This window comes from Canis aureus, chromosome 1, assembly GCF_053574225.1.
Source record: "Canis aureus isolate CA01 chromosome 1, VMU_Caureus_v.1.0, whole genome shotgun sequence".
In the NCBI taxonomy this organism is placed as follows: domain Eukaryota; kingdom Metazoa; phylum Chordata; class Mammalia; order Carnivora; family Canidae; genus Canis; species Canis aureus.
In genome coordinates, this window is record NC_135611.1 from 50,281,010 (window position 1) to 50,307,832 (window position 26,823).

General features: G+C 45.4%; 1 protein-coding gene and 1 long non-coding RNA gene across 5 annotated transcripts in view; one reads left to right on the forward strand and one right to left on the reverse strand.

The window, feature by feature from the left end:
* The window catches only part of AGPAT4 (1-acylglycerol-3-phosphate O-acyltransferase 4), a 127,763-nt gene that overhangs the window by 48,677 nt on the left and 52,263 nt on the right, over positions 1–26,823 (reverse strand). The window lies entirely within an intron of this gene.
* On the forward strand, positions 14,069–26,680 carry LOC144314736 (uncharacterized). Its single transcript, XR_013380591.1, has 3 exons — positions 14,069–14,439; positions 24,284–25,190; positions 26,280–26,680. It is a non-coding gene; the product is annotated as an uncharacterized LOC144314736 (long non-coding RNA).

The window sequence follows — 26,823 nt, forward strand, 5'->3', positions numbered from 1 at the left end:
TCTTAAAAAATAAAGTCTATTAATTTAAAAAATGACAGGATGAGTTGATTCTTTTATATTTCTTCCATAAAAAAGTGTTACAGAAAACACAAACTATTGTCTATGTTTCCACCCTTGGCGTGTTGTCTCCTGCCTTTCAGCTGTTGTCCATTCTCCATGGCCCATCAACAAAGAGTTGAGGAGATGCTTTGCGAGGAAGAAAGAAAACCAAGGTGCTGTCAAAGAGTTGAGGAGATGCTTTGCGAGGAAGAAAGAAAACCAAGGTGCTGTCAAAATCTTGGCCTTATGATGCTGACCAGTAAATAATCCCATCCCATCCTTACCTCCAAACACCTCAAATCTCACTCTGCAATTGTGGGAACGAGAACAGAAGATTGGTAGCTGCCAGGCCTCAGTAGGTCCAAAAGAAAAAGGAATGATACAAACATGACCTGAAATATCCATCTCTGGGGTAAAGGCAAGCAGAAAGGAATCAATTACTAGGAGAGTCAATGGCATTGGCTCTTGGGCCATAATTTGATCTATTTATCCAATAGACTATGATCTATGGCTAAAATCGTAGTCAAGGCTTGTTCTTTGCTCTTGACAAATATATTCAGAGGCAAACAGTCTTCCCAGTCTAGATTTCCTACGAATAGAAGTCGGTTGGAGTCACTACTATTCTTGGTGTTCAAATCTCCCCAGGATCACGAGATTGGTTTCCGAATCCTTAAAGAATATATGAACAAGGCTAATGGCTGGATTCCAGATATAAAAACGTGCTCATTATGGGCTCTGTATAGGGGCAATGTTTATAAATGTCATCTTATTTCATGAGGCAGTTACAGTATATCCTTTTTACACACAAAAACACCAAAGCATAGAGGACTTGAGTAGATACCCAGGATCACAAAGCCAGATTCAACCTAGGCCCACCGCACTCCAAACCCCACACCCTTAACCACTCTGCTAAATGCAAATTAAGAGTAAGAAATATGTAGAACAGTAAAGAAAAAACAAAAAAACTGGTACTTAGGAACTCAACAAAACTAAGACCATTGTACCATCACAATATAAACTCAAGTGTAGAAAAGCAAGTCCCTGATCAAGGAGGCCAACCCCCCAGACCACTGAAGTTAGGATGCCAAGCAGCAGGAAGAAGAAGAGGCAAAGATCTCAGATACGAGTGGAGAGGTTTTCCACTCTCAGCAGCTGTGATGGCTGGTGAAACTAGAACCAGACAAGATTGAAGATGTATATATACATTTGTCTACTTGTCACAGTCCTGGAGACATTGATTGAGGCATTAGGCTAAGGGCACAGTCAAGGTTAAATTGCAGCCACTTGACTTTTGTCGACTGACAGTTGAAACATCAATAACAGAGATTTTGTCAGATATAGGTGACATGAGCTGAGAGGGCATCTGCGTCATCTCAGTGGGTAAAGATGTCATCGCAGAAGAGAGTTTCAGCTCATGTGGACGCAATTAAGCTCCAAGGAGGTTACTGTTCCCTAAGTAAGTTCAAACTCTGGAATCAGCACAGGCTGGGTTAGATGACTGACTCTAACTTCTCCTAGGTAATGACTTTGGGAAGGTCATTTGTTTTTCTTCAATCTTGGAGGCAGAAATGATGCATTTGCCTCAATGCCCACAACCTATGACACCACTATGACCAGAGCTGCACAGCATACGGGGTGGTGCACTGCTCTCTGTCCTGACCTAGTGATGATCCTATTTTAGGCACTCTATTTGTCCCACATTTCCAATGTGTGTTTCTTCTTCTCTCCTCTCTTGCCTTCTTCAAAATTATCAGAACTCTTTTGGCTCCTTTCTTCCCTTAGAGTTTGCCTGGTATGTCCTTATTACCTTTATGGCATTTTGATACTTTGAAAAATATTTTTAAAAATAGTTTTTACTTAGTTTTTTTTTTTTAATTTTTATTTATTTATGATAGTCACAGAGAGAGAGAGAGAGAGAGAGGCAGAGACACAGGCAGAGGGAGAAGCAGGCTCCATGCACCGGGAGCCCGACGTGGGATTCGATCCCGGGTCTCCAGGGTCGCGCCCTGAGCCAAAGGCAGGAGCCAAACCGCTGCGCCACCCAGGGATCCCTTTACTCAGTTTTTATAGGTTGGTTTTAAAAGATTTTTATTTATTTATTCATGAGAGACACAGCGAGAGAGAAAGAGGCAGAGACATAAGCAGAGGGAGAAGTAGACTCCCTGTGGGGAGCCCAATGTGAGACTCAATCCTGGATCCCAGGATCATGCCCTGGGCCAAAGGCAGATGCTCAGCTGCTGAGCCACCCAGGCGTCCCTATAGGTTGGTTTTAATTTTTAGCTTAGGCTTTAGTTTTTAATCTTGCTTTTTGCAGAACAAGAGTGGGCAAAGTAACCTAGGCAGCCATGCTGAAAATGGGTCAATTCTCTTGGAGGTAGTAAACTTTTCTAAGCCTCAATGTCTCCATATGTAAAATGGGGTTAATAATCAGTGTCTATATTAGTGCTGTCCAGGGAGCTTTGAAACCCAGCTACACCAAAGCAAGATATTCTGTAGGTATAAAATGTGTGCTGGGGCTTGAAGACTTAGAACAGAGAATGTATAATATCTCATTAATAATTTTTTATGATGGTAGTATTTTAAAGGGATAATTTGAACATATTGTGGTAATAAGTTATATTATTAAAATGGATTTCACCTGTTTCTTTTAATTTTTTTAATATGGCTACCAGAAAATTAAAGACTGCATATGTGGTTTTCATTATACTACTAATGGAAAGCACTAACCCAAAAGATGAAGTTAGAGCTCTTTAGTATGTCATAAAGACCTTTCATGAGTGGTTCCCACATCCTTGATCAGCTTCACTAACAAACTTGGTTACCACTCCTGTGTGTGTGTGTATGTGTGTGTGTGTGCACGTGTATGTGGGTGTGTGAGTTCTCTACAAGATTGTTGTTTGAGGAAAGAAACATTCTTTCATCTTTATGTTAGCACACTTGGTGCCTATTACAAAGTAGCAGCCCAGCCAACATTTGGGTAATGAATGAATGAAACACTTTCCAAAGTAAGTGATCTGATACTCTTGCCTTTCAGGGGAGCACCTCTCCTCACTTCTGGTTTCTCTACACAAATACCTGCCCTCTCAACACTGCTTACCCCACCTGACCCAGGAGAGATGGGAATATGTGGCTGGTGAGTTCGGGAAGCTTAAATAGGAATTCTCAACTTGCCCCTGCACTCCCTCCTCGAGTGAGCATTCCAACACTCTCCAAGAACTGCTGTCTTTGTTTGACCTTAGGAGGCTGCCCTGGGCCAGCCCTGCCTACCCAGCTCTGGGGCTTGGTCGGCAGGCCCATTTGGGTTTTACAAAGTTATAGCTTGCAAGGCAGGTTCCATCAGAGACAGAGGGAATATTCTGGCCAACATCCTCCATGTCTTTGCTTAAGTTCTCAAGTTGTTTAGAAAAATAACTGAGAAGGGTCCTATAACCGGGGCCTCTTGGAGATCTCGGTATTGTCTATGTCCAAAATTATATATATTCTTTTTCTCCAAAAGAAAAAGAAGAAGAATCCTTTCACAAAAAGAAGGATTCTTTTCTCCAAAAGAATATAATACAACTTAACTTTGACCAGGCTGGAAACATTATTCAGAATTTGAAGCAAACTTCCCATTTAACTCAAAATCAAGTTGAAGACTAACTCAGGAAAAGAAGCTGGCTGCTATTTTCAGGGTAAGATTCTAGCTCTTTCCAATGGCAGTCTTCCCGAATAAAGGGGGAAAAGCAATTACCCAGAGAGGACAGCAAAACTGGAAGGCAAACTGGAATAAAGACTTTGCAAGCAAACATTCACTGTGTGGTGTGTCCTGCGACGAATACACAGTCATTGCTAGCTCTAGAGCCATCTAGAATTACAGGGATTTCATGATCATAAGAATTAGCATCTTGTTTAGTAACCAGTCATCTTTAAAAGGCCAAAGAAGCTTTGCAGGGTGCACTTAATGGCACAATTCCCTCCGCATGTTCACGGTGCGTGCATCAAGTAGTCAAAGACACAGAGGAAGCCAAAAACGCTGGGGTAGCTGATGCATCAGGCTGCACCATGCCTCAGTTATCTTCAACTATTGTGAATAGGAGAGAATTCTAGGAAAGCCACCCTCTATCCCTCAGATCCAAAGCTTCACGTGCTTTGAAACTTTAGACAAAGAGAGGGTTACCCCTCCCAACAGGTTCCTTCAACATCCACAGGTGCTCCCAGCTGCCTTCTCTTGGCAGGCGCAGTGGCCAGTGAGCCTGTCGCCTCGGTGCATTAAGGCAAGTCTTGAATGTGATGCTTCTCAAGGTTTATTCCAATCACACTTTCCCAGAAGCATTTTGATCATGTTAAGCCTCTGCCCAATCTTGCACGGTGACCCTGGCACCCCTTCTCTTACAAGATTTCATGATTTGTATGCTGCTCCATGTCCTAATACTCAAGAGTGCTTCCAGGGCTCAGCGCTTTAGGACTAGCACAGCTTAACAGACCGAAACAAGACCGCAGTCACAAAAAGGATAGTCCTGACATCTTTCCTGAATGATTGGGCTCACCATCTTCAAACACCCCTTTTTCTAGGAGATGAAGAAATGCCACAGGTAGGGACATGGTACGTTACACTGTGGACACCGAGTGCTGAATTTTTACTGACTTTTAAAGCAACATTAAGAAAAATCTAGTAACTGGTGAGTCTGGAGGGTTGGAGGGAAATGGGGAGAAATAAGAGAAGGGGAAGTTTGGGAGGATGGGAGAAATGGGTCTGTGCCAAGTACAGCAGAAAAAACACATCAGATGCCACGTGGTGATTGTGTGGGGGGCACTCACTCTGAGCAGTTGGCCCTGGAGAGGAGGACCCAGGTCCTTGGGTAGGCCTGAAGCAACAGGGTCTGGAGAAGACCAGAGTTAAGGGTCAGAGTTCAACCTCATGTGTTAAATCCTAGAAGCAAGGGGAAGAAAAACTGGAAGTTTTTCTTTGGGCTAGGAGAGTTACAGCAGGACAGTCACTGAGCAAACATTTGAGGAGCACTCAGTGGACGGCCAGCCCTGTTCCAGGCACTCAGGAATTGGGCCCTGAATGAGAAAAACAAATATCTGTCTTCTTAGAGCTTGCACATCCGGGAGGAAACACTAAGGGAGCAGGGAGTGGTGGGCACATTCCGGGAACATGGGGGCGGGGCTCGTACAGCAGGATGGGGCATCCTGGGAAGGCATCCAGGAGGCGGTACTCGAGAACGTATCATGCTGGTAGCTGGGGAAGGGTCTCCAGCAGAGACAGAGAAGGTGAGTCTTGTCCGGGGTGGGGAGGTGGGTGGAGGCGCGTACATGCAGGTCCCTGCAAGAGGGACAGTGACTGGAGCCCAAGGCATGAGCTCAGAGGGTAGGAAGTGAGTCAGCGGACATGGGCCAGGCCATGCCAGCCTCAGAAACCACAGGCAGAACTCTAGATTTTACTAGAAATGTGATGGGAAGCCACTGAAGGGTTCAGCCCTGAAAGGACGGAAGCTGACATGATTTTAAAGATTGTGTGAGGTTGGGAAGTGGGAAATGGAGAGGGCGAGCTTGGGATGAGACACAGTCAACGTTGGGGAGGGGTGTTTGTGGGCAGACCAGGCACCCAAGCCTCTTCCAGAAGAGCTAATCACAATGAGTCCCACGCATGCAGACTTCACCCACGCCCAAAAACATGTTCCCACACTGCTCCATGGAACCCCAATTTAGTGACCTGAACAAGTGGTTGGGGAGATTAGTCATTCAGAAAAAAAATGAGACATCAGTGTCTTCACCACCAGCTGGTCAGGACACACCTCACGTGCTAATGAGACTTTCCAGAGAGGGGTCTCGGCCCCTAACTCCCACCCTCACACTGCAGGGCTAAGGAGCTGGCGTGTTCCACGACCCCGTAATTCCTGATGAGGCACACTTGTTTGCCTTGATTTCTTTACATTTTATTTCATGTAATCTTGGTAAAAACTCTCCAAGAGTAACCCTAGTTGCCCTCTCCCCTGGAAAGCCTCCCAGAGCAGCAGGTCGGCTCCCTCCTGCCACAGCGGGCAGGCCTGGAGGGAGGGGTCCCCCCCCACCCCCCTGCTGCCTGACTGACAAGTGCTCCTGATTTTACCTCCGAAACCAGATCTGGAGTTTCCCGCCTGCTCTTGACCTAGAGCGGTCCTCTTGCAGAAGATGCAAGGGATGGTGACGGGCAAGGAGAGGCTCTGATGCCCCAGCCCTTCCTCCCAGTGACGTCCTGGCAGAGGGCACCGGCCAGACGGTTCAGTGCCTATGGGCATTCAGGTTCTGGGAGTACAGCTACTTACCTGGGCTTGAGGGGAAATGTCACCAGCAATCAATATTCACTAGTGATTGATTGAAATCTGGGCCTGGCCTCACTGTCCACAGAAGTGAAAACCCCGCATAGTCCACCCAAATTCAGGCTAGTGACAGGTTAGCTCCATTGTAATGTTTTCTCTGTTTGGGGCAGTGGGGAGATGTATTTTCTGCTTCTGTTTTTATTCCTGCTCTTCCTCGATACTTATATTTCTTTTCTTTTTTTTTTTTTTTTGACACATTTCTTTCTTCCTCACTCGCTGAGTATTTCGTATCTTTCCAATTTTCCCTTTCCGCCTCTGTGACAAAGACCTGAGTATATTTCCATTGCACTTACTGACACACTTACAGAAGACTTCTGTGTTTCTTATTCTTCGTTTTGAAAGTGGAGAAGGGGCGCCTGGGTGGCTCAGTTAGTTGAGCATCCAACCCTTGATCTGGGCTCAGCTTGTGATCTCTGGGTCGTCAGATCGAGCCCCACATCAAGCCCCACATCGGGCTCTGTACTCAGTGGGGGGTCTGTGTGACAGTCTCCACCTCTCCCTCTCCCTCTCCCTCTCCCTCTGCCCCTCCCCTGCTTGTGAGCATGCTCTCTCTCAAATAAATAAAAAGTCTTTTTAAAAATAAGATAAAAGTGGATAAGTACAATGATTTATATATTCTTTCCAAGATACAATAAAAGCCTGTAAATTACACAACTTGCTTTGAACCCCAGGGTAGCCTCCAAATAACTGCTCACTCTATGGCAGTGCTTCTCAGCTGAGACTGACATTTGACTGTGTCCGGAGACATTTTTGGTTGTCACGACTTGGTGGGGGGCCCCTACTGGCCTCAGGAGGTTGGGGCCAGGGGTGTAGCTAAACATCCTGCAATGCACAGAATAACCGTCAGGACAAAGAGCAATCCAGCCCCAGATGTCGGCAGTACGGAGGCTGAGAAACCTGCTGTATGGCCATTGATGGTGAAAAAGATGAGCCAGGTCAGCAACATGGTTTTAGGGATGGATTCAGATCCATAAACGCTTGGTCCAGTTCGAATTTTGACTCCATTGCTCACTACTGTGAGACCCTGGGCAAGTTGTTTGACCTCTCTGTGCCTCAGTTTTCTCTTCTATAGCAGTTGTTCTGAGTCTTAAGTACTGACACATGTGAAGGACTTGGAACAGGGCCTGGAACATTGGATCATTGTTGCTTTTTCCCTTTTCTTTGGCAGAGTGTGTGCATGTTCACAGGAGAAATGACCCAGAACTTCTATGTGTCTTCAAGTGAATATGGGATTACATAGCTTGTTAAGGGAAAGATACCTTATAGTATCCACGAATCTGTATTGTAAACTCTAGAAGATCCTCAAACCAGCATACACCAGAATTACTGCTAATATTAATTCATTCTCTGAAGTCCTTAAAGTTGCTTTTGAAATCCGCGGTGCAGAAGGGCTTTGGAACAGATTGTCTACATTCTCAACAGGGTTCACTGGCTTAGGACAGAACATCTGGATATGGCATGCTTAACAATGCAAGTTTTAAAAAGATTCTGGTTTGATAATTATAGAGAAATTTTAAAAAACACTAATTGGTGTCTCTTCTGCATAAATAACACGTTACAAGACTGTGAATCAGACTTGCATAATCATATAAAGCCCCTTCTATATGGCTGCAAACATTTTCAGCCAGCATTTGATTGCATTTCATTCACCCACCTTCTTGCCATGTTCACTCCTCCTACTCCCATACTGCTTGGAGCACAGGGCAACGGAGGCCAAAGTGAAGGTCCCTAACCCCACGTGGGCCCCATGACTTGGTTCCAGCCACAGCTGCTGTGATAGCAGGTTTATGTGTTAACTTGTTGTCCTGGCTATCATACCCAGTTCTTTAATCAAATCCTAATCTAAGTCTAGGTGTTGCTGTGAAGGTTCTTTGTAGATGTTGAGATTATACACATAATTTCTTTTTGAGGGAACCTGATAGAACACAGTGGCTGGCCAAGAGCAAGGCACCGATGGCCATGTCCACCACCACCACTGAAGATTGCTTAGGGTTAAGCCCCCCCTGCACCATGCAAATTCTTGAATAAAGAATATATGCCTCTTGGCCTCCGAGAACACCAGCTTGCCCCTTAAAATCTCAGAGAAACACCAGCCTCGAGCCCAGCACAGTGATATGGGGTCTGAGAAAAAGGCATAGGAAACGGTACTCAAGTGTGTTCCTGGGAAACTCAGGTTTGAATTGGGCTGTGTCTATGCATAACAGGAAAGGAAGAGATAAAGAAAGAAAAAGGAAAATCTTCAGCTCTGTAGTTAGATCCTGGCAAGGAAACTGTGAAAATGTGCATCACTTCTACGAGAAAACCACAGTAGAATAATGCTAATAATATTACTGTTAACATTTGTATATTTACTACTCCTATAGAGGGCATTCAATAACTGTTGTTAAATTTTTATTAAGCTCTGTATACCAAGTGCCATAGTAAAGGATTTATGGGCCAGTAAATAATGGAGTGGGCTGTCTGATTCAGGGAATCTTATCTTAAATAATATGACATTTCATCCCCAAATAACTATAGTAAAATGCTACTTATCTAAGAAGACTTGCATTCTCTTCCCCTCATCCCATCTCTGGCCAGTGTCTTACCACACTTGGACTAGAAAGTAGGGGGAAAAATGTGTCTTTGAGCATATGTCACAGTGCAGCACAATCCCATCCTTTGATTGCTCAAGAATACTCTGAATTTATCTGTGCCTCTCGTCCTCTTTGATAATCATGTTTATTATGCTGACTGGGTATACAAGAGGTCCTTCCTTTCTTAGCAAAGGATCAGGGACAAATTCTTCCCAAAAATACAAGAGGGAACTCTTCCAAAGTCATTTTATAAGGCCAGCATTACTCTGATAACAAAAACCAGACAAGAACACCACATGAAAAAAAAATTATAGGACAATATCCCTGATGAATACAGATGCAGAAATTCTCAAGAAAATATTAGCAAACTATATGCACCAATACATTGAAAAGATCGTACACCATGAATCAAGTGGGATTTTTTTCCAGGGATGTAAGCTTGGTTCAACATTTGCAAAGCTATCAATGTGATACACCACATTAACAGAATGAAGGCTAAAAATCATATGATCATCTCAATAGATGCAAGAGAAGCATTTGACATAATTCAATATCAATTTATGGTAAAAACTCTCAATAAAGTGGGCAAAACATACCTCAACATAATAAAGGCCATATATGACAAGCCCACAGTTAACATCATAATAAATGATGAAAAGCTAAAAGCTTTTCCTCTATGATCAGGAACAAGACACCCTTACCACTTTTATTCAATAGTATTAAAAGTCCTAGACAGAGGGACGCCTGGGTGATTCAGTCAGTTAAGTGTCTGCCCTCAGCTCAGGTCATGATCTCAGGGTCCTGGGATAGAGTCTTATGTTGGGTTCCCTGCTCAGTAGGGGGTCTGCTTCTCTCTCTCCCTCTGCTCTTCCCCCCTACTCCTGCTCTCTCTCTCTCTCTCTCAAATAAAAAAATAATCTTAAAAAAAAAAAAAAAGAAGTCCTCGGCAGAGCAACTAGGCAAGAAATAAAATGGATCCAATTGGAATGGAAGAAGTAAAGTTGTCAGTATTTGCCGGTGACGTGATACTATATTTAGAAAACCTTAAAGACTCCATCAAAAAACTGTTAGAACTAAGAAGTGAACTCAGTAAAGTTCCAGAATACAAGATCAATACACAGCTCTGTTGCATTTCTTTACACTAGCAGTGAACTATCATAAAGAGGAATTATGAAAACAATCTCATTTATAATTGCATCAATAAGAATAAAATACCTAGGAATAAATTTAACCAAGGAAGTGAAAGACCTACATATTGAAAACTACAGGTCATTAATGAGAGAAATTGAAGAACATACAAATAAATGGAAAGCTATTCAATGTTCATGGATTAAAAGAATTAATATTGATAAAATTTCCATACTACCCCCCAAATAATCTACAGATTCGATGCAACCCTTATCAAAATTCCAATAACATTATTTTCACAGAACTAGAACAAACAATCCTTTTTTTAAGATTTTTTTTAAAGATTTTTATTTTTATTTATTTTTTTATTCATAGAGACAGAGAGAGAGAGAGGCAGAGGGAGAAGCAGGCATCATACAGAGATGCTTGACGTGGGACTCGATCCAGGGTCCCCAGGATCACACCCTGGGCTGCAGGCGGCGCTAAACTGCTGCGCCACCAGGGCTGCCCTAGAACAAACAATCCTAAAATGTGTATGGAACTACAAAAGACCCCAAATAGCCAAAGCAATCTTGAAAAAGAAGAACAAAGCATCATGTTCCCTTTTTCGAACTATGTTACAAAGCTATAGTAACTAAAACAGTATAGTATTAGCATAAAAATGGACATAGGTCAACAGAACAGAATAGAGAGCCCAGAAATAAACCTACACATGTACAGTCAATTAATTTATGACAAAGAAGCCAAGACTATTCAATGGGGGAAAGGGAAGTTTCTTCAATAAATGGTGTTGGGAAAACTGGGCAGCCAGATGCAAAGAGATGAAACTGGACCATCTTCTTACACCATACGTAAGAATTAACTCAGAATGGATTAAAGACTTGAAAGTTTAAGACCTGAAACCATAAAAGCCCTAGAAGAAAACATAGGTGGTAAACTTCTTGACATAGGTTTTGGCAATGTTTTTTTTTAAATCTGACACTAAAAGTGAAAAAAAACGACAAAAGCAAAAACAGGCAAGCAGGACTATATCAAACTAAAAAGCTTCTGCCCAGCAAAGGAAATTGTCAACAAAATGAAAAGACCGCCTACCAAATGAGAGAAAATATTTGCAAATCATATCTCCAAAATATATAAAGAACTCCATCAATAGGTGAATGTTAAGAAGATGTGATATGTATATATGTATATATATGTGTGTGTATGTATATATGTGTGTATACACACATATGATATAATATTTCATAATATTCGTATACATATATTTACAATACATATTGTAAATATACTTTTTTACAATACAATTACATATACATATTTACAATACATATCAGGGGATCCCTGGGTGGCACAGCGGTTTAGCGCCTGCCTTTGGCCCAGGGCGCGATCCTGGAGACCCGGGATCGAATCCCACGTCGGGCTCCCGGTGCATGGAGCCTGCTTCTCCCTCTGCTTGTGTCTCTGCCTCTCTCTCTCTCTCTCTCTCTGTGTGACTATCATAAATAAATAAAAATTAAAAAAAAAAAGAAATATTCTATACAATACATATCATAAAATATTATTCACCAATAACAGGGAATGAAATCTTGCCATTTGCAACAACACAGATGGACCTCCAGGGCATTATGCTCAGTGAACTAAGACAGAGAAAGACAAATATCGTGTAGAATCTAAATAAACAAATAAATAAGCTCATAAATACAGAGAACAGACTGGTGGTGGCCAGAGGTGGAAGGATCAGAGGTGGGAAAAATGGGTAAACTGCTTGAGTTCACTTGTTTTTTTTAGCTTAAACATACTGAATTTTAAAAATGAGTAAAAAAAAAAAAAAAAAAAGAAGAAGAAGAAGAATCAGAGACAAATAAATGACATGTGTGAATTCAAAGGAGGATCCATCTGTTCCTGGGCCGTTTGGTGCACTGCCACCACATGGCTCTCATCTCTGAGAAGGCCATTCTATTTGGCCATGCTTTCTGCTCTACCCAAATTCATAAACACAGAGATCTCCTACCACCTCGTTTAAGAAGAATGAGTCTCTCTCACAGTTTGGGTTACTGCTCTCAGCTCAGACTACACATCTAGCCTGAGGACTGGTGAGCACAAGGCCGGACGAACCTTCCAGGGGCAGAGACCCTTCCAGGGGTAGAGATGGGAAAGCTATAGCTCCGTGCAGTGTGCCTCACTCTCCAGCCAGCCTCCAGGGTAGCAGCGGAGCCGAGGAAGTCATCATAAATCGAGCAGTGTTACAAAGGAAACCTCGTCTCATTGATCCACTCAGCTTCCTCCACAGTATCAATCTTCCTTCCAGGTCTTCCTGGAGAAAATCAGCTGGCAGGGAAGCGGGCTTTTCAAGGCAGACTTAATTCTACACCTAATCAGATAAGGCAAAGTTTGGGAAGTCATTAAGGAAAAATGACAATTTGCTTTGGGACTAGATTAATGAGCACGGCGGTCCTAAGGGAGATGTCCAAGTACCAAAAGAAGAGGAAATTACAGGAACTCATTTCCTTTTTTAAGTTTTATTTTTATTCAAAGAAGACCTCAGGTTAAAAATAGAACGTAGAAGTAAGAAAGTCGATTGTCACCACCATGCAAGATGGTTTTCTGATTCTTTTACAAGTCCCTGGTTTCTTTCTTTATTTTTCTTTTTTTTTTTAAGATTTTATTTATTTATTCATGAGAGACACAGGGAGGCAGAGACACAGGCAGAGGGAGAAGCAGTTTCCCTGTGGGGAGCCTAATGTGGGACTTGATCCCAGGACCCCGAGATCACAACCTGGGCCAAAAGTAGATGCTCAACCACTGAGCCACCCAGGTGCCCCGTTAGTCCCCGGGTTCCAAGGCTGCTGTCTACCTTTCCCCTGCCGAGAGCTGTTCCTATGAATCACCGGGGGCTCTGGAGCAAGGAGCCTGAGTCTGTCCTGTGCAGGGGGCTTCTCAAACTTTCACAGGCCATTTGTACAATCTACAGATGAGGCTGTGACATAAAGTCTTAGGTCTGGGGCAGGGGCAGGCCTTGGATCTGCCCCCCTAACCACTCCAGGGTGAACCTGAGGCTGACCTGGGGGAGAGGAATGGGTGAATTACTGCACCCCAGCTAAGGCCAGGTCCTCATCTCAGCTCTTGGAATACATTTGTTCCCCTCAGTTTCTAAGCAGTCCACAAGGAAGGCCCCATCTGACGACGATTAGTCGACTTGGGTCACAATTGACACATAATCCTTCCTCTGTTGCCATTGTTCTGATGTGGTATATCCAGGTTCCTATGCCTCAGCCTGCCATTCCCAGTCTGAATGAACCTTTGAAGACTCGGCACAAGTGTTTCCTCCTCCAGGAAGCCTTCCTGGCCTAACAAGCCTATACAAGGTGGCTCTCCTATATACACCAACTTGTACTCCTATATACTTGTACTAGAGGCACTGGTTATCTCCTGTTTTGTAACAAGTGTACCCCCAAACTTAATGGCTCAGAACAACAAGACACATTTATTATCTGACAGCTTCTGGGGTCAGGAATTTCGGGCTGACATGACTGAGTGCTTCAGACTTGGGTCTCTTGGGGGGTTGTAGGCAAGATGTCAGCTGCGGCTTGACTGGGGCCGGAGGATCTACCTCTAAGGTGGCTGCCCACGCCGCTGACTGCTGGCTGCAGATCCAGTTCTTTTCACGGGCCTCTCTCAGGGCAGCTTGCATGTCCTCATGATATTGCATCTGGCTTCCCCAGAACCATGAGTACGGGGGAAGGGTTAGAAAGGGCTGGGGGGGGGGGGGAAGGAGGGGAGCAGGAGGCATGGAGAGAGAGGGAGGGGGGCAGAAACTATACTTTTGGTGACTCAGAAGTCACGAAAGCATCATTTCCACCACTCAGTTTGCTAGAAAAGAGTCACTAAGCCCAGCCAACATTTGAGAGTTAGGAACTGGGTCCCACTTCCCGCAGAAAGGATTGTCAAAGACATTTAAAAACTACCATCCTGCAGCCAATTGAATTTTCCACAGATGGCTGTAACAATATCTCCTATGCCCCATGCTCTTCTAGAGGGGAATCATTCCCTCATCCATTGACAGGTAGAGTCAAATCCCAGCCCCCTTGCCGGCTCCCCGGGGGATCCTGAGAGGCCTACTAACGTGCTGGTAACCAACAGACTGTGGTGGAAGTAAGGTATGACTTTCAAAGATAGGTCATAAAAGGCAGGGTGCCTTTTGCCCTGTGTGCTAGGACACACATTTTGGAGACCAGCTCAGAAATCCTACTACCTTGAGGATGCCAGGCCACAAAGAAGGCCAGATAAGGTGGACGGAGTACTGGATTGACAGCCCCAGCTGAGATCCTGGCCAACAGCCAACGTAAACCGCTAGATCAGTGAGTAAGACACCTCCAGGTCAGTCTGGCCCCAGCTCTGGAGCCTTCCCACGGAGAGCCAGGCATCCTGGAGCAGAGTGTAGCCATTCCCACCGAGCGCTGTGCAGCTTCATGGTTCACAGCATTGGCAGGTGTGACTGAATGGTTGTTTTAAACCACTATGTTCTGGGTTCTGGGTTACACAGCGTTTTGTAACTGGAACATATTTTGCATTGTAGTTCTATGCTCTCTCTCCCTCTCCCCCGATTAGACTGTTAGCCTGACAGCTTTTCAACGGCACAGAGCTGTGTCTTACTCCTTCCTCTAAAGCACCTAGCGGAGTGCTTGGCTTGTAATAGACACTCAACAAATCTTTGTTCAATGAATAATGAATGGGTGCAAATTCATGGAATTGTGCTGGGGTAGTGGAATTCATGAGACCCATGGGACCCAAGGCCTGTAGTAGAATTGCCACTACCTGCCTGTCTAGCTCGGGTGCCCAGTTCCCTGCCCCCCTGGAGTTTGTGCTCCTTTGTTGTATTCTCATCCTGCCCTTCTTCTGACCTTCTAAATTCACCATAAAAGCATTTAATCAAGGCCTCCTTCTGTTGCTATGCAAAGGCTCGCATGCCATTAACATAAATAAACAGTAATAATGCTGGGAAAAGTGGTTGTGACCTCAAAGCCAAAAAATACCTCCATTTAATTTTGATTCTAGGTTCAGTGTTTGGAAAACAATTTTAGAACTCTTGAGTTGACTTCACCTTCTTAATTCCGAATAGATAGGCTGGAAGATGTGTTTTAAAATTAAATTTTGGAAAAAAATTAAATTTTGGGGACATCTGTGTGGCTCAGGAGATTGAGCGTCTGCCTTTGGCTCAGGGCGTGATCCTGGGGTCCCAGGATCAAGTCCGGCATTGGGCTCCCTTCAAGGAGCCTACTCTCTCTCTCTCTCTCTCTCTCTCTCTCTCTCTGTCTCTAATGAATACATAAATAACATCTTAAAAATAAAAAAGTAAAAAGTAAAATAAAATAAAATAAACAATTAAAATTTTCCTCAGTTGTGTTCAGGAGTTGAATGCATTTAATCCTCATATTAATAAATTATACAAAGGGGATGTGTGTTTATTAACATTTGTATATCTTTCTACATAAGTATAGAATATATACTTTTTAAGAATGTATTTATTTATTTAAGAGAGAGAGCATGTATGGGGGGCAGGGAGAGAGGGACAACCAGACTCCCGGGTGAGCACAGAGCCTGAGATGGGGCTCGATCCCAGGACCCAGCGATCATGACCTGAGCAGAAATCAAGAGTTGGAGGCCTAACCCCCTGATTCACCCAGGCACCCCTAGAATATATTTAACAGGGACGCCTGGGTGGCTCAGTGGTTGAGCATCTGCCTTTGGCTCAGGTCGTGATCCCGGGGTCCTGGGATCTAGTCCTGCATCAGGCTCCCTGCGAGGAACCTGCTTCTCCCTCTGCCTGTGTCTCTGCCTCTCTGTCTGTGTCTCTCATAAATAAATAAATAAAATCTTTAAAAAATATATGTATATTTTTAAAATGTCTGATATTTGAGAAAATGGTCTTTAAGTTGGTCTAGAGAGGTTTCAATTACTGTGTTCTCAAACTGCACTTCAGTTGATCCAATGCCTTTATTTATTGTTTTATTGGGTTTAATCACAATGAATGTCTTCAATTTAATATTCATATATCCAACTTTGTAACTGGATCCAGGCTGGAAGGCAAATACTTCAGCTACTACTTCATCCCCTACCAAAATTTCCTTTTCCTTCTATATTTACCCTGCAGTCATAGACAATTATCTAGGAACAGCACTTGGTTCTCATTATCCCATTATGTCATGATTAAGTTTAACTCTCCTAAATTTTACAAATGCTAATTAAATCTAAAAAAGCAAATAAAATGTCAATCAAAACTGATCTACAGTTGTTTGTCACTAGCAGCTGCTTAAAAAAAAGTTCCCTCAAATTCAAAGAATTTGTGTGCTATGGTGTCAAATAAAAATATAGATACACACACACACACACACACACACACACACACACACATTTATATATTTATATTCTGAAGTGGTTGATAAAAGAAGCAGGATTATCCCCCCAGCATTAAACACATACTTGCAGTGAAGTAAAGCTTCGAATGATTTTTTTCACTCCTTCCCTCTCCCCTGCAATTGTACAATGTTGTAATTACTACAGAATCAGCTTTAGAAATAAGTGAGTTGTAGTTAAAAGGGGGAAAAAAAAGAAAACAGGATCACTCCTTTACTTGACAGATTATCAAGTTTATTTATTTATTTTAAGATTTTAGTTCTTTATTTGACAGAGAGAAAGACTGAGGGGGAGGGCAAGCAAGCACAAGCAAGGGGAGCAGCAGAAAGAGAGGGAGATTGAGTCCCATGCAGGGCTCGATCCCAGGACCCCAGGATCATGACCTGAGCCAAAGGTAGACACTTACCCGACTGAGCCACCCAGATCAACAAGCTTAAAAGTATACCTAGTGGGACGCCTGGGTGGCTCAGCAATTGAGTGTCTGCCTTCGGCTCAGGGTGTGATCCTGGGTCTGGGGATCGAGTCCTGCATCAGGCTCCCTGTGAGGAGCCTGCTTCTCTCTCTGCCTGTGTCTCTGCCTCTCTCTGTGTCTCTTATGAATAAATAAATAAAATCTTTAGAAAAAATAAAATGAAGTAAAATAAAATAAAAGTATACCTGGTATAAGTGCCTACACAGCACTATTGATTAAAAAGTGCTGGAGGGAAGCCAAAGATGGCACCAGCCTCAATCTCACCACTGCTGACTGAGCAAGAAGAGTTTGACACGGGGGCAGGGAAAGGTTGACAGCCCTTCATGGAAGGTGCGTGCAGAACAGGCTCACCTATGGACGCTCTGCGCTGTAAGGGAAGTGTGAGAAGCAGTGCAGCTGACTTGCCCAGGGCCAAATGAGTAATGATCCACTGGCATGACTGTTCCTAAAACATACCTTCCACCTGCCTCCTTCCAGGCTGCCCCACCTCAGGCAGAGGGCATGTATGTCCCACTGACCTCCAGTTCCCCTGCCAAGCTGCTCTCCAGGTTCAGCCAGAGAAAGTGAGGCAGTGAAGCCACATGGCCAGAGCTGAAAGAGGAAGCCAGGACAGCCCTATGTCTCCTGGACAAGGGCAGTCTTAATAAGGAGCCTTGTGCCTCTGTTTCCTGATGCTGACGTTGGAGCCTTCTCTTCCTGCATCAACTTTGGTCAATAAGTTGAATGCTCACAAAAATGACCAAAAGGGACACCTCAAAGTCAAAAACTTGAAAGAGCAACATTCCTCAGAAAGAGGGAGAGGGAATAGAGTCTTTGAAACACATCTTTGCAGGCAACGAAACATGTCTCTTATTTCTACTAAAGACATGCAACTGACATAGAAGAGTATTTAGTTTCAGAAGCAAGAAGCAATAACACTCTTGGGGGAGGGGGGAAAGGGCAGCATGAACCATCCTACTGGCAGATCACAAAAAAATCGAAAGAGGAAATTAAGTCAATTTTGAGGATTAGATTAGAGGGGGAGAAACCATTGGAGCAGCTGAGATTTCAATAACAACAAGCGCTAACATGAAACTCTCTATTCTTTTTGGTCTCCTTCTCAAAGTTGTTTCTTCTAAGATTTTTTATTTATTTATTTATTCTTGAGAGACACAGAGAGAGGCAGAGACACAGGCAGAGGGAGAAGCAGGTTCCCTGCAGGGAGCCTGATGCGGGACTTGGTGCCAGGACCCCAAGATCATGACCTGAGCTGAAGGCAGACGCTCAACCACTGAGCCACCCAGGCGTCCCCACAAAGTAAAGTTGTTTCTTCTAAAATAGGGCATTAAAATAGTCCTTCCCGACTTCTAGTTCTGGGACAAGGTGGAATGGACACACTTCTTCCTGTTCAGCTAACTGCAGGGCATTTATATAGAGACTCTGAAAGGTGAAGAGAAGAAGGCCGGGGCCACTTCGGGATCAGAGGGACAACATGGCGGTGAACTCCCTGATACTCATGTATATGTTTTCATATATCCTAGACTGGGTGCTGTAGATGTTGGCAACCTGGAAATGCCAATGGGATGCAGATGGTAAAAGCCCTGCACCCCCATCCCCAAGCCTCCTCTTTCTAGCTAAAGGAAAAGGCAGTCTATAAGACAGAAAACATGTTGACATTAACTGCCCTACTCCAACCAAACATTATGGAAAACTAGCCCCACCCTGATTCATATCATTAAAGGCTCAGGGTAGGGAAGGGTGGGGACCACTTCCAGGCTCTAATGAAGCTTTTCCCCACAAGTCCTCCACCTGCTTGCTGGGTGGTGTCTGGGAAGGCTGATTGGAAAGTTGGGGCTCTCACCACACTCCTTTGGGAATGAGCCCCTAAGTCCTCCATGTGACAAGGCACTCCACCCCCTCCCAGCCCAAGGGCTGCCAGTGGAGGCCTGGTGGAAAATCTGAACTCCCAGCTTTGCTCTACACTAGCAAGGCATCCCTCCACCAACCAAGGTGTCAGTCGAGGTACAGTGAGGAACCTGCTCTTATCCTTGCTGGGGGGTAGCAAGTTGGCAGCCCTTCCCTCACTAACACAATGTCAGAGGAGACCTGTTAAAACAGGTCTAGAAGAGATCTAGAGTCTCAAAACACAATACCCCAAATGCCCAGGATATGAGTGGAAATCACTGTATATACCAAGGACCAAGAAAGTCTCAACTCTAATGAAGGACAATTGATGCTTGTCAACACTGAGATGTTCAGCTTATCTGACAAGAGTTTTATCTTTTTACTTTTTTAAAAAAGACGTTATTTATTTATTTATTTTAGAGCAGAAGAGTGAGAGAGAGCATGAGCAAGGGGTAGGGGCAGAGGGAGAGGGAGAAGCAGGCTCCCTCCTGAGTAGGGAGCTGGATGCAGGACTCCATCCCAGGACCCCAGGATCACGACCTGAACCGAAGGCAGATGCCCAACCGACTGAGCCACCCAGGTACCCCTTGACAAGAATTTGAAAATGGCCATCTTAAAAATCCTCAGACAGGTAATCGTGAACACACTTGAAGTAAATAAAAATAGAAAGTCTGGGCAAATACATAAGAGATGCAAAGAAGAATCAAATGGAAATTTTGTAATTAGAAAAGCAGCAACCAAGTAACGAAGCCAATGGATGGGCCCAACAGAACAGAAGCAGAGGTCAAAGACAGAACAATAGAAATTCCAATCAGAACAACAGAGAGAAAAACAGACTGCAAGGTAGTCCTTCCAGTTGCTCAGTGGAACATTCCAAGGAATTCCTGGGTCCCTAGAAAATATAAAGCAATTACCCAGACACTATTTCCACTGAAGACGTGAATTTTAAAAAGTCTCTAGTTTCCACAAAATCTACACTGGCTGAGTCAATCTGATCTCTCTTCTGCAAAGAAAGAGTGAGCAATCAATTAGTGATTCTAGAAATCTCCTGGAGGCAAAGTTGCTAAAATGTCTTTGGCTGCTTAAAAATGTCAATAGAATCAGTCACTGAAGAGATAAAAGCCCCTCTTGCTCCTGGTGCACTGGTTTATGCCCATCTGTTCTCCAGGGAGTACCAGGACCCTGCCCAACTCTAGGGCGAATCTGAGTGAAAACAAAACAAAACAGAACAGAACAGAAACCTCCTGGGTCATGTGATCAGCCCCCAGGCTGTTTTGGTACCAACTGTCACTCAAGGCACTCAGCTATGAAGATGCTGTAAAGCTGGGTAAGCACATTCATGGAGAAGATAAAACAAGTAAAAGGCAACAAAACCATTCTTTCAACAAATATTTATTAGTGCTGCAAGGTGCAAGGCACTGCCGTGTATATAGTTGGAACACCTACGTGAACTCTGGACGGAGGTCCCTGGAATGAGCTCAAATTCCAGTGAAGGGAGGGGTGGGCGGGTGCAGACAGATAGATGACCGTTAGCAGTCGACATAAAAAATAAATAATTAGTATTTAAGAAAATTATATTCCTCTGGTAGAAGAAAGAAGAAGAAGAAGGAGGAGGAGGAGGAAGAGGAGGAGGAAGAGCGGGAGGAGGAGGAGAGGGAGGAGAAGGAGAGGGAGGAGGAAGAGGAGAAATGGTAGACTAGAATAAGAGGGATGAAGAGGGAGTGGGCAATTCTGGAAAGTCACTGGAAGCAAAATGGTGGCCCACTGGTGAGCACCACACCGAGGTTGTGGTGGCCGCGGTGCTCCCAGCCAGGAGTGGGTGCTCCTACCGAGTCTGAGGCTCGAGGCTGAGACATGTGGATTTAGAATCAACCAAGGCATGTCCAGAGGTGTTTAATTTTATCTGTTCTAACAAGAGGTTGAAGAAGGAGAACCAAAAGCACCATCAGCCATCACTCCTTAGGCTTCTTTAAATTCCCCTGCCCCCAGTCCTGGTCACCTCGCTCCCAACCAGGAGGCCGAGGTCCCATTCTAATAAGGCAGAAATTGTCAGTTTGGAAAACAGATTTTCCAGAAAGCAAGCATACATTCTACCATTTCCATCTTTCTTGTTTTATATACAACATAGCTACCAAGAACAACACTACGGTACTAAAAAGGAAGCCGAAAAAAAAAAAAATAATAAATAAATAAATAAATAAATAGATAAATAAATAAATAGATAAATAAATAAACAAGTAAATGAAATAAAAAATAAATAAATAAAAAGGAAGCCGGTCGGTGTTGGGACAAATCGCTCAGGATGGTTCCTACGTGGAGCTACCCTCGCAGCGCACTCCTGTGCATTTATCATCTCTGTGGCTTTGGGGACGCTTCTCTGGCTTTCAACCTTGGAGTCCTTCTTTGTCAGCAGCTGGATGCAACACACGCACACGCACACACACACTCCTGTCTACAAATGTGCACACCCACACATGCCAGACGGCACTGACATCGCAGATCTGGGTTTTCTTTTTCACAACACGCACAAAATTGAAGACAAAATCCAACGCGGTGCACGGCGATGCCTATCCCTGCAGGCTGCATTCGAATTCACTTAGATCAACAAAGTGACCTAACAAAGATGCCTGCAATGAGCAACTTGGTGGAAAAAGTAACTATCCTTCATCACTCAGATTCTCAAAGGAGTCACAGCTACAGGAAAAAAAAAAAAAAGTGAAGAAATGGAAAATAATTATATGCACTCAAACGGAAACTCTTTGTGGCTGATTGGTTTAAATAGAGACTTCTTTTCTAAGTATTTACATCGGGTACCAAAGAAGTTAATTTGAATTCCATGAATTCATAATTTGTAGCAATCAAACTACAGCCAGGATGAAAGGTGTAGCTGCCCGACAGGAAAGAGCGGTTCATCATCAGACAGGACATGTGACTGGATCCACCACTGGGTACATCAGCAAAGTGGGCGAGCAGCCCTAGAAGGGATCCCTGCGGAGAGCACCACGGCCTCAGGTCGTGATCCCAGGGTTCTGGGATCGAATCCCGTATTGGGCTCCCTGCAGGGAGCCTGCTTCTCCCTCTGCCTATGTCTCTGCCTCTCTCTGTGTGTCTCTCATGAATAAATAAATAAAATCTTAAAAAAAAAAAAAAAAGAGCACCGCGGCCTCACTATCAATTATTGGGAGAGGACATGCATCCCACAGGGAAGGCTGGCTTCGTCAAGGAAACAGAAATTACAAGCCAAATGGAAAAAGTTGGGTTGTCCATAAATCAGCTTGAAGCCGGGTGATAGAGGTCTGAGGGTTGCTTTACTGAGACGCAACCCCCACGGGAGTGGAGATCTCAAGAGTGGACGGCCCTGCCTCCCTCCAGAGGACAGCTCAGCAGAAAGGCACACTCAGAGATCGCTAGCCACCCAGAGGTGATCTTCGGCCTCCCCCTCCTGCCGGCCTGCGCCTGAATTCATCCAAGGGCTCACACGGACTTCTCTAACAGCTGGTGATGCAGCACGTACCACGGGGCTGGATCAAAGGGCTCAAATACCCCTCATTTCTTTCTTTCTTTCTTTCTTTCTTTCTTTCTTTCTTTCTTTCTTTCTTTCTTTCTTCTTTTTCTTTCAAGATTTTACTTATTTATTTGAAAGAGTGGGGAGAGAGAGAAAGAGAGCACAAGCCTGGGGAAGAGGAGAGAGAGAGAGAGAGAGAGAGGGAGAAGCAGACTCCCCACTGAGCAGGGAGCCTGTGGGGCTTGAACCCAGGACCCTGGGATCATGACCTGAGCCGAAGGTCAGATGCCTAATCACGAAGCCACCCAGGCGCCCCAATACCGCTCTTTTCTGAGGAAAATGTTGCCTAGCCCCTAGAAAAAAGTTTTCACAAATTTAGCTATAAAATAGGTTAATGATTTTAACAGAGGCAGAAAGAGGAGGAAATTTATTTATTTATTACCGATCTTGAGAGTCCCGCACCCAGTCCCACAAGGGGAGTCTGAAAGCACAGGTTGGGGGACACCTAAAGCTGGCGCCTGCATGTGGACAAGGGGGAGTGGTGGGGGCGGGCAGAGGGCAGGGCCTAGGTTTAAGGGCCACTTAAGCAGCAAGACCCTCTGTCAAGGCTGGGTGACCCCTGAAGGGTCAGCAACCATGCCCACGGGGTTGGAAGCTCTAAGGGAGAGGGAAGGTGTCCTCAGTTGTCTTGCCCGGCTCCTAGGACCGCATGGGCAGGTGCTCAACAAATGTTTGTTGAGTGAATCAATGAGGTCAGTCAAGGCACAAATACAGATGAAAGGTTGGAGATCAGCCAGAAATGCCGGGACACAGAACAGGGCAAGTGGCATGTTCAAATCCCAAGGTGACAGCTGGGACGGAAGAGACCAGTGGAAGCCTGGACACTGCCAAGGCCAGGACTGTTGGGGGTCCGGGGTGATTCGACTCCCAGGACTTCTGAGCAGTCTCGTGGTGGCAGCAACTAAACCAGCCTGGCCGGCCTGGGCCCTGCGGGTTACCGGCTGCATCTGCCGGTGGGGAGCTGACTATGGGGGTCGTTACTTCTGTGGCCTCCTCTGTTTCCACATGCCTCAGACGGGCTGCCAGACTGTTCTCAGGCCAGCAGCGGCGTGGCTGGTGCCTGCCCTGGGCCATCAGAATCCTTGCTGGGAAGGGTCTGCAGAGGTACAATATTTCAGACTGGATTGGATTGGATTGCAAGTTGGAGTCTTTCAAACGTAGGCTTTTGTAGGCTCCCAAACCTGTTCTGCTAGCTTCCTCAGATAGGACTAAGGTAAAGGCGACAGAGCCAGCCAACTGCAACCTGGAAAAATCAATTTGCATCCAGTTGACGGGTGACAATTGTTCCTTTCGTGAGGCTACAACTATGGACTTTATATAGGCTTTTAAACATGGACTTAAATCCCCAAAAGGGAATATCCACACACACACTTCTCATTTCTACAGGCCTGAATACAATGTAATGCTAATATTAAAAGACTCTTCACAATTAGGCATGACCTGCTAATCCTATTTAACGGGGGAGCCCACCCCTACCTACCCCTGCATTTCTAATCTGTTGCTTAGTTTGTAAATGGCTTCCCAGACTTGAGTCTCCCTATGTCTAAGGGGTTGAAATGTCTGTCCGACCCAGCCGGCAGATTTGTGCTGGATCTCACACTCCTGGAGGTCAGAGCTCATTCCTTCTCTGCTGCTTTGCACACTCCTGAATCTGTCCAATGTACATCAATACCCAATGACTGTAGCTCAGCCCACATTCTGTGGGCTCCTGGGCAGCACACACAAATACCTTGGTTCCTTGGCATGATGCGGCTGTCAGGTCTGGCTTTCTGGCACAAAGAGATATAGACAAAAACCGTATTTTAACGGTTAGTTCTCTTTAAACCTTAAACCTCTTTTTTTTTTTTTTTTTTTTTTTGTCCTGGAGTCAAGCACACACATGAGATACAGAGACGTTTGCCAGAGAGAAGAGGCCCACTCACTTGAACCACCGAGTAGAATAATCCCTCCCACCTCAACAACAAACAAAAACTCCAAGGTTTCTCTTGGCGGCTCAACCTCTCCAAGTCTCAACATACAGTCACCAACCCACTCCGATGTCCCCTTTGTAGGTGTATGTACCCACTCCTTTACTATCGATACGGCATCACCACCGAATACACACATCAGACTGGACGGCGTAGACAAAATCCAGGTAATGTGTGTCCACAGGGAAAGCTGGGGCACGCACCCTTCCATGAGGGCTGTCAACCTTTCTCTGCCCCCAGAGCTGAGAAGCGGTTCCAGCTCAGACAAGCTCGCCTCTCTCTGCTGCCTGGCGCCCTGTTGACAGGGATTACAGAAAACAAACAGACAATGACATTCAACTAAAGCCAAATTCCAAATTTGTGAGGCTGCCAAGAGCTCGCTTGCCTCCCGATCTGATAAACCTCCTTTGCAAGCCCGACGGAGGGGGCTGTAACACCCTTATACCCAAGGACTGGATGGTGATGCCTGCTTTCAAAGAGTTCCCACCCCACGTTAGGGTCGTGGGCTTGCGTGAGAATAAACTGACAGACAAGAGCGATGCTCACAGGGTTCTTGGAAGCAGCTGTGAGGCGGAGGCCATGCTGTCCCCAGTCTCTGTCCTTGGGCAACCGTGTGACACACACAACCCCCTTGCACCAGGAGGACACTCGGCCTCTACCCCTGCCTCCAGGAGTTCTCCAGCTGTTCCACCGTGCAGTCAAATGGCTTTTGTGCAACCCCTCCTCTCCACGCACCCTCTTTGCCCCACTCTTGAAAGCTCCGAAAATGCTCAGCCAGCGTCTGGGACCCCAACTCTCTCATTGAAGGTAATTTGTTCAGCTCTTCTGCCTCCTGCCTTAACTCACTCAGGCTTCCCTTCTGCATTTGCTTGGCTTCATCTCCACCTGCGGATTCTGGCCTCGTGACGCACTTGTGCTTTGCTCCCCGGCTTTCCCATCAGCATGGCTCTGGCCTGACTCACAACATTTCTGAACGATGAGCGGACGGAACACAGAGGCATGCCAGGGGACAGAGCAGAGCAAGCACAGGTGCGGAGAGGGGCAAAGACAGGGGTGCCCAGAAAAACGTGGTCCTCCAAGGCATGGAGCTGAGAGTGGGTGATGCAGCAGATGACAGAGCTGGGGGTACTGGGCACCTCAGGCCAGGACCTCAGTCGCAGGCATCTCGGCGTGCCCGGCCCCTACAGCACGAAGCCTGGGACGTGCTCACGAGTAGGTACTCAATCAGTGTTTACTGAGTTGGATTGAAGGGCATTCCACTGTTGAGTGTGCTTTTCAAAAATGTATGGGGTGTCAGGGGGAGGGCTAGGGTGAGGCTTCTGTTCAGAGCTCACTGCCACGGTGCCGACAAAATCCCAGCCCAGGCTGAAGGCCCTTCCCACAGCTCCCTGAAGGGCCAAGCAAGCGTGTGCAAACCCAGTGTGTCGGTGTTTGACTTCAACTTACCTTTTCGCCCATGAATCTTGCCTCTAGCTGGAGAAATGGGGAATATAATCCATTCCCTTCTGCTTAAAGATGCACATTGTACGTGAATAATCACGTACTTATGATCATCCAAACTATCCTGGCAAAAACGAGGGCCTGGCAGGCACGTCTGCTCAGTATGGCACATGAAGATTTCCAGGGACAAACGGCCCACAGTCTCAGAAGAGAATGAAAGAGTCCAGCCAGCAGCCTCCCTTCCACCCCGCCCAGGGGGCTCCCCAGCCCCCCTCAACACAGCCCTCAGTGTCTGAGCTTGGCCAGGACTCCCTGTACCAGCCTGACCCTGCACCCCCCCACATGGCTCATCCCAGGGTCACTGGTGCACAGACCTCTTCCCCCACCCCCCATCCCTGAGGTTGTGGTTGGGTTTCGGGATGGGTCATTTTGGTTCCCCCTCTCTGCTCCCCCCAGGCCCTCTGAATGTCAACTCACCCACCACTAGATGCCCTCTGTGTTGGCTGGTGTCTTTGTCTGACCACCTGGGTCCTCCTGTCTTGGGGTAATAGAAGCACACACTCAGCGGTGGGCATGTGACCTGGACCAGGTCACTTCAGTACCTGTCAGTACTTCCCTGTCCAGACGGACCACGCAGACGGGGGTGTGCTGAGGAATGTTTAATAACCAGGTCACGGGGCGGGGGGTGGGGGGTGTGCAGAAAGCCTCAACATACAGCTTTGCCAACCTCAAGCTGTCAATTTGTACATTGGACGAGGAGTTATATTAAAGCATTTGTAACATACTCCTAAGGTCGACTAAATAACCTTCAGAAGAGATGTAATAATAAAAAAAAAGAAAAGAAGAGACGTAATACTAAAATGCAATAAACTAATAAGGGAGTGATGAGTTTTGAGTATTTATTACTTTTGTTTTGTAATATACTGTGAGTCTGTGGTGGCTGTGGTTAATAATTGCTTTGGAAAATTTTAGCAGCTGGCGCAGTGACTCTCGACCCTAC